Here is a 9013-nt window from a genome sequence, read left to right as displayed (position 1 = left end):
TTTACTAGAACGCACTTCCAAGTTACAAGGATAATTATGAGAGGATCTAACACTGCAAAAACAAAAAGTTAGAAAAATTTAAGAAGATGAGAATTAAAATTAGAGTTAAGTAATAGATAGATATTAAATTTAATAATTAAAGTGTTTTATGATATGATATGATATGATATAAATAGAGCCACCAGTCAAAGGTATGATGTGGAACACAGCAGAATTATTTTTTTACATATATTGGAGTTACTTTCACGTCTCTGAGTCTCTCATGGGGACAGTGACCCACCATGTCTCTACTACACTTATCAACGAATTAAATAATGATACAATTTTATTTATTTTTATTATTTTTATTATTTTCATTATTCAGCCTGCACCAACTCCTTTAAACGCTTTACTCTTTTCATTTCTTTATAACACTCCTTTTCTTTCCTCACTTGAGCGCAGATATCCATAAAAAAACATACCTCATTTAGGGTTTCTGCCATCATCTACCTTCCTCTTCACCTCCTCACCTTCAATTCCTCTTTCTGTTTTTTTTCCATCTTTCTCTTCTCATTTCTCATCCAAACCCTTTCAATTAACACACACACACTTCAACACTACTACTTCTAAATTTTCTAGATCACTTCCAATTCTATATTCTCTTCGATTCTCACTGCTCTTGCACTTCTCATGATTAGGGTTACCTGCACTTGATTGCTGCTCTATGCCTACCACCTCTTTTCTTAGCTCTTCGATTCAATATGGTATATACATGTACCCTTTTATATATGTTGCTACAAACTTTCGTCAAATTTTTTAAAACCAACATAATTCACAAATTTTTTATACTTGCATGGATTACATATATATACATATTTTGTACTCCTTGTTGCCAGTTCAGCTTTTTACCTTTTCCTTTTCCTAAGTTTTCTTTTATTTCAAACTGGCCTTGTTTTGGGCCTACTGAAATGCCTTTTCCAGTTACTTCTTCTGTTAGTTTTGTGTGAATTAATAAGCAGTTAATCACTAACATAATTGCAATTACATTAGGTCAATTTGGGTTCAGATCAGCACAAAGGGTTTCCACTTGAGCAAACTGTATATTTTGTCATCTGATCTATTATTCATTGATTCATGTGAGAGAATCTGAACATGTATGCTTTAAAGTGATCTGTTTATACAATTGCCCATTTTATCATTCATCTAAACCCTTTATAACCTCACTATATATATATATATATACATACACATATAGGTTTGTTAATTTCCTGATAGGAAAGCACATAGTATATAGTGTGACAATGTGTTTTTGTGATACAAGAGGCAATTGATTAGCCTGGTTTTTGAGTAGCTATAGATTGTTTTATTGGTTTGTGAATTATCTGTGGGGCAGCAAGAATATGAGGAAGGTGAAGTGTAGATGTTCCTTGAAAGCCTGGGAAGGAAATAAAACGTGTATGCATTGATGTAGATGTGAATGAGAGTACAGTAGCGGGAGAGAAAGAGAGTGAAGGAGCTTCCTTCAGCCCACGTATGGGTATGAGGGACTAAAGGGGATCTCAAGTATCTGCTGACTCATTCATACACACACAGTAGGGGTTTATATAAAGCCATTTTCTACTGTAATTGTGTGAATGAAGCAGGAGATATTTTGCATCCCTCTTACTCTGTGCTTGGACTGAAGGGGAGCTCCTTCTTTCTGTTGTCTCCATCATTGATATTAATACATATAACATTATAATATATCTGTCTCCAACAAGACCAATTTCTTAGTATTCATCCAGTGGCACAAAAAGTTGCAGCCACAACTGTAGCTGATGTAACATATCGTCTTCTAGGTCTTTGTAAGTATTAACTCTTCCTCACTAGGCTGCCCAAGATTCAGCCAACATCTGCAACAGTGGCATATGAGTTTTATAGCTGGATGCCCCACCTAGTAGTACTTTTTCACTTCCCAGCAAAATCATCTTATATAACCACTTTCACAGCTCCTCATCCACATCACATTACATGGTATGTAATGTGTGGAATTCAACTTCAAATGTGACGATTTCCCTCATATATATATATATATATATATATATATATATATATATATATATATATATATATATATATATATAACTTTGTGTGTGATTACTTTTACATGACATATTTTTCAGGAAGAGAATCACCACTGTACATGCTACTTTCCTTTCCAGTTCTTCAACATTACAAGCTCAGCTTCTCTCTCATTTCCCTTGCTTTCCTTCAATTCTTTTCTTGGTGGCTGAAAAAGCAAAGTTTAGGTGATGAAGGGTCCAACAGTTCACATGTTTTATTCGTTCGAAACTTTGCCTCCTTGAAGGTATCAATATCTATGAATACTTAAGTTTTTTTTCCTTTCCTAATAATTTAAAAGCACTAGAGATGGATGATGAATATTGTTTTGGATTGATTTCGAATTTTTTCTAATATGTTAACAATTTTTCATAGCAATTTTTTATGAGAATAAATTATGTGTTAGTATTTTATTAATTCGTTTAAATTTATTAACCTAATTACAGCCCACTACATAAGTGTGATTAAAAGATTTGTAAAAAATAATTCTTAAAAAAATATTTTTCTTTCTTTTTCTATTCAGTTTCTTAAGAGTGGGACCGAGTGAAGTATAATATTAATTTCGAGAGATATGTGGAGATTTAGACACATTCAGCAGACAGGATATTGAAGAAGATTATGATGTCAGACAAAAGTAGTGACTGTATAAAATGAACTCTGATCTTTTGTTATCCCTATGACCTACTGCTACGTACATGTATTTTTGTGTAAAAGGAAAAGAGATAAACTTACCATATTTTTATTGATCTTTTGGTCATCCATTCGGAACCATTTTTATTGATTTTTTTTTCATTGTTTTTCTGTTAAATTTCCAAATATATATATATATATATATATATATATATATATATATATATATATATATATATATATTCATTTTTTAATATTTTTAAAATATTAAAATAAGTGTACATAAATATATTTTGAAGATGTAATAAAAAATAATATTTAAAGTCTAAAGGAAAATCCAAATTCGAAATAAGACATTGGGTTTTTTTGTGTCAGAATGAACAGTTCTCTTATTCAACTAATTCATATTTTTTGTTAGCAATTTTCTTTTTAACTTTGATTACATTTAAAAGGACAATTAAACTTCATTTTTTCATTCCATCCTTCATGAGTAATTAATTAAAGGGTGGTATTTGAAGCCTAAATTTGTGAGTCACTATATCTTTTAAAGATAATACTATAAATATGTTTTTAGTCTCTATATTTTGGAACAATTTTGATTTTAGTTCTTCTTTCAAACTAAGGTATAATTTAGTCTTTCAACTTTAGAAAACTCTGGTTTTAGTCCTTTTCACAAATTTTTTTTAACTTTATTTGTTGTTTCAAGCACGTTTCATTATAGAATTTGGATTGTTTACACTGTTTGACACATTTTTGCTTCAATGTTAACTGAGAAACGCGTTTGAAACAGCAAATAAAGTTAAAAAAATTTGGTAAAAATTACTAAAACCAGAGTTTTTTAAAGTTGAAGGACTAAATTGTACCATAGTTTGAAAGAGGGACTAAAACCAAAATCGCCCCAAAGTATAAAGACTAAAAACATACTTAACCCCATACTATTTTGACACTTAATAAACTTTTATATACATTTTATATTTATTATTTTATCTTTCAATACTTTTCTACAAGGATAAAAATTTACTTTTTTAGTAACTAAATTATCCTCAAAAAGTAAATCGTCTAGTTTATTAATGTAAAAAATATTAAAAAATATTATTAAAAAATATTTTTCTTTATATAAATAATAAGAGTAACTGCACTACTTCTTCTATAGTGTTTTATTTCTTTCTTTCTTTCATTGTTACGTTTTACATTGTTCCTTCTTCCATTGGGGTGCTAACTATACGAATGAATATTTCGAATATGAATAATTTACATTTACCGATAGAATATCCCCTAAAATTTTATACATTAAGAGGAAAAGCCAATAGATGTGCATTAATTATATACGCAGTTTAACTTTTCAAATCTCAATACGTAGGAGAAATTTAGCTTTTAAGAAAACCTAAGTGTGACAAGAATATAGATATGAGAAGCCTAAAATGTTGACAAAAAAAAATGAAATACAAGAATTAAATATATCGATAAGTGTATAATGTAGTTTTGATTTAAATGTTCAAACTGAAATCTAAAGACATTTAGATAAGGTTGGTTTAATGAGGCCAAATTTGAAAATTGGAATTTATTTAAAAAAGAAATCCAATCAAATCAGAGCCTAAAGTATAACTAACTTACTTCCTTGACTTCTCTAAACTCATATCTAATCCATGGAAACAACTATCGATTTACAACCTGTTCTCCTAAACTCCCCCTTATCTCTACCAGACAATATCTCCAAACGCTCTCTTCAAAAATCGAAAACCTCATAGAATATTCATATGTCCCTGAAGATGCGTAGATTTATGAGTCCTTAACCCCTCTGCTTAGTACGTACAATATTTTCAAAAGACGAAGATCTTCCATTAGATCTATAGCCAGACTCATAACCTCCAAAAGACCTCCTGAAAAAGAGTATGTTCAATCCTTTAGGATGGAATAATGTTCTCTTATAGCTACACCTGAAGAACAATATGTTATAATAGAGATACCTAAAGAATTAATCAAGCATTGGTAATAGGAAGGTTACACTCACCTTCATTATGGAGCCATTAGACTTATTCTTTCCCTTCATGGAAGAAGAGGTCTTTCTGTCTCTGCCATACTCTCTCTTAGATTCCAGTTTTCTCCACTATGAAAATGCTGTCATAGGTCAATTTTGACTACCTTACATGCAGGAAGTGTAGTTCTCACTATGTTTCCCAACTACAATGTTAGCCTAAGAGATTCAACCTTGCCTCAAAGACTCAAAGTCCAAGTTCAGATCACGGGAGCTAGGCAAGTAGCTGAAGCCCTTTGTGAAACACTACATACATCATCATATTATCTATTGGTTACAGAATCATGCAGTTAACCTATCCTTACCCTCAAGTAATGAAGGCACTCTATTTGTTATGTCTAACCCCATGAAGAAAACCCATCAATAGTTCAGATCCCCAAAAACATTGGAAATAGTCTTCCTTTACAGATAGATTTCTAGGGGACTCTTATTGAGTGTGGTTAGGAGTTTTTCTATGTTCTTGTGTTGAGGGTGCTGAGGTTCTGAGTTTTTGTCTGGTTCTTAAGGCTGTAACGATTAGTAATGAATAGGTTTGTTTGGACTTATGAATCATAGAGGAGGAAGATTGGAAAAAAAATCCCAAAATGGGGTGAAAGGAGGAGGGCTGAAAGGATTAGAGAAAGATAATTGTTTCTCTTTCATTTTTTATTCTATGTAATGGTCCAAATCTTGGAGTTGTGCTTTCAGCTTCTTGCTTTCTCTTTCTCTGGCCTGAGAGGTTTCACTAAAAGTGGTCCTTTTCCATTCTTCTTCTACGAGAAATTTTAGCTGTAAGATAGACATAGTGGTCTTTAATTATTTCAAAAAGATGCTCTAATCGGGCATCCATATTCTTCATTTCTGATGAAAGTCCATCTATCTTTTGATAAATTCTTTTGAGCATAAATTTTTGAACTTTAGCATTTTCTGTCTGCCAATTAAGCACTTCTTTAGCTTGGGTTAAAGGCTTAGATCTCTCATTAGGACCAAATTCTGAGGGGGAGATATTTGGCTTGGTGCTGATCCTGGTGGTAGGATCTACTGTTCTTTCTAGAAAGGGAAATTCTTATTCATAGTTGTAATTAGAAATCATAAAACAAGGGATCTAAGGCTGAGGGATCTCTTGATGGAAAGAAATCCTTCCTTCTTTTCCCAAGATTTCTGCACATCTTTTCTGAAACCGTAAAGGATCTTTGATGACGGTTCGAAACACCGTTATTTGCTATGTGATTTTGATACTAAAAACACCCTTTTTCACTTAGAAACTCTCTTGGACTCATGTGTTTTCAATAAATTGTGTGAATAAGAGAGTTGAGGTTGATTTCAAAAGCTTTTTAACAAATTCCCCTTGTTTTGACAGAGATTGAAGCAATACTGGAAGAATAAGTGAAAAGCCAAGAAGAAGGAGCTAAAAAGGGGTCAAAAAGGCACCAAGAAGAGGGAAAACGCGAAGCCCGAGCGACAGGAACTAGAAAACTACGCGAGAAGAATCACCGTTGGTCGCCCGGGCGTCCAAATCTGATGCCCAAGCCCAACATACACCTCAAATCTCGCCCAGGCGAGCTCCCTGCGACGCTTGGGTGATACATCACCTGGATTGGGCCTTGTTTCTGCTATGTTTTGATTCTTTTGGACCGGGCCACACTTTGGAACGCGTCTGACACTATTTAAAGGATCCTGGGGCTCTAGGTTTTGCATCCCTGGAAGAGAAGAGCATAACAATACACTCTTAGCCAATTCTTAGTCTTTCATTCTCTTCTTTTCTTCCATTGTTCATAGAGTTCCCCAATGTCTATGGGGAACTAATTTCTATTTGTTGTTGAGGATTGATGTAACCTTGTAAACTCTCATGTATTTAAATTAATTCTTAATTTCATCTGCTTTTTGATAACGGATTAAAATACCGTTATTTGATATATGGTTTTGATACTAAGAGCACCCTTTTTGACTTAGAAACTTGCTTGAACTCATGTGTTTTCAGTAAATTGTGTGAATAAGAGAGTTGAGGTTGATTTTAACTATTTTCTAACAAATTCCCTTTGTTTTGACAGAGACTGAAGCAATAATGGAAGAAGAAGTGAAAAGCCATGAAGATGGAGCTCAAAAGGGGTCAAAAAGGCATCAAGAAGGGAGAAAACCCGGAGCCCAAGCGAGGACCAGGCGATAGAAACGCGAAACAACGATCTGGAAATTACCACTGGTCACTCGGACGACGGACTCGACGCCTAGGCGATAGACGTTCGTAGTCCAGGCGCCGAAAACTGGTGCCCAAGCCTTACAAAAGCATTGATTCACGCCCGGGCGAGCTCCCTGCGACGCTTGAGCGTGATTTGACGCGGATCGGGCCCTGTATCTGCTCTGATTTGATTCTTTTGGACTAGGCCGCAGTTTGGAACACTTTTGGCACTATTTAAAGGACCCTGGGGCTTTAGGTTTTGCATCCCTGGCAGAAGCAAGCATAACAATACACTCTTAGCCAAATTCTTAGTCTTTTCATTCTTTCTTTCTTCCATAGTTCATAGGGTTCCACCATGTTTATGGGGAACTAAACTCTATTTGTTGTTGGGGAATGATGTAACCTTGTAAACTCTCATGTATTTGAATTGATTCTTAATTCTGTATGATTTATTTCATTATTTGTTAGAGTAATTTATCTGTGCTTATTCTTGCTTATACAATAGCATTATCTGTGAGTTGCATGACTGTTGACAGGTTCCTTGCAATTTAGGTCCTTGTTAAATTACTCCTAAGGGTTATATTCCTCAGACATCAGGGTATGGGTCTTAGTCGTCTTAACCTCCTGATCTTCACATCTTTTTACCAGGAATGCTAGGAATTGCGTGAACTGGTAATTAGGGACAAACTTATTTACCGAGACATCGGGTTTAAGTGTTTTAGTGAGGGATGTTAGCATTAATGAATAAAGAAGAATTCTTATATACATGAGAGGGAACTTGGTGAAGTCTAACCCCAACAACATATTCATCTCATATAAATCAACCTCCATTCATCTCTGTGCTCTTTTGCCACTGATCAGCTTTACTTTGCTCTATTCTATTTTCTTTGTAATACAAAACCATGATCTCTTTTTATTTTAAGTCTTAATTAATCTTGTTTTCACACAACTGTTCAGCGCCAAGAGTCCTCTAGGACACGATACTTGGTCTTACAATTTTATATTACTTGTGCGACTCGGTACACTTGCCGATTTGCTCCAACACTTTTTCATTAATTGTTAGAGTAATTCATCTGTTCTTATTGCTTGCTTATACAATGGCATGATCTATAAGTTGAATGAGTGCCGACAGGTTCCTTTCAATTCAAGTCCTTGTTGAATTACTCCTAAGGGTTATATTGCTTAGACATGAGGGTGTGAGTCTTATTCGTCTTAGTCTCTTGATCTTCACATCTTTTTGCCAGGAATGCTAGGAATTGTATGAACTAGCAATTAAGGACAGACTTATTTACCGAGACATCGAGTTTAAGTGTTTTAGTGAGGGACGTTGGCATTAATGAATAAAGAAGAATTCTTATATACATGAGAGGAAACTTGGCGAAATTTAACCCCAACAACATATCCATCTCATATTAATCAACCTCCGTTCATCTTTGTGCTCTTTTGCCACTGATCAATTTTATTTTGCTTTATTTTATTATTTTTGCAATACCACCCATGATCTCTTTTATTCTAAGTCTTAATTAATCCTGTTTTCACACAACTGTTTAGCGCCAAGAGTCCTCTGGGATACGATACTTGGTTTTACCATTTTATATTACTTGTGCGACTCGGTACACTTACCGATTTGCTCCAACAAGTTTTTGGCGCCGTTACCGGGGACTTATGGTTTAAGCTATTCTATTTGTGTGATTCTTGATTAATTGTTACTTTATTTTTTTTATTTTTTTTTCTTATTTTTATTTTTTCCCATTTTTATTTTTCAATCCCCAAATTTTTTTTATTTTTTATTATTACTAACAATCTTTCTCTAGAAATTTTGTGCGGGTCTCACAATATGCTCTAACAAGATGCAATTTTACCAGGATAATTTCAACTACTGGTGGGAACCTTACTCAAGCATAAATCAAAATCAATATGAGTAAGTTGGAGGACTATTCACTAGTCCAACATAAGCTGATAAGACTACAAAGCTTGAGGAGACCCTCCAACAGTTCTTGCAAGAATCCCTCTCAAGTCAGAAAAACATTCAAGCGACATCCGAAAGGATGAAGGCTGATTTTGACTTCATGATTCAAAGGTTGGGTGATCTTAAGAATAATATGAGAGCCAGT

General features: G+C 33.9%; 1 long non-coding RNA gene across 3 annotated transcripts; it reads left to right on the top strand.

Moving 5' to 3' along the window:
- Positions 1-268: 268 nt before the first annotated feature.
- On the top strand, positions 269-7332 carry LOC106755442. 3 transcript variants are annotated; one of them, XR_001375403.2, is made up of 3 exons: positions 269-1992; positions 2142-2326; positions 6775-7332. It is a non-coding gene; the product is annotated as an uncharacterized LOC106755442 (long non-coding RNA). The 3 variants fall into 3 exon arrangements; XR_001375404.2 differs by lacking the exon at positions 6775-7332 and adding an exon at positions 6084-6439 and having other exon boundaries at positions 270-1992; XR_001375401.2 differs by lacking the exon at positions 6775-7332 and adding an exon at positions 2603-2838 and having other exon boundaries at positions 278-1992.
- Positions 7333-9013: the final 1681 nt, after the last annotated feature.

This window comes from Vigna radiata, unplaced genomic scaffold (assembly GCF_000741045.1).
Source record: "Vigna radiata var. radiata cultivar VC1973A unplaced genomic scaffold, Vradiata_ver6 scaffold_419, whole genome shotgun sequence".
Classification (NCBI taxonomy): Eukaryota; Viridiplantae; Streptophyta; class Magnoliopsida; order Fabales; family Fabaceae; genus Vigna; species Vigna radiata.
The sequence above is the reverse complement of the archived record's forward strand: the minus strand, read 5'-3'. Positions and strand labels throughout refer to the sequence as shown.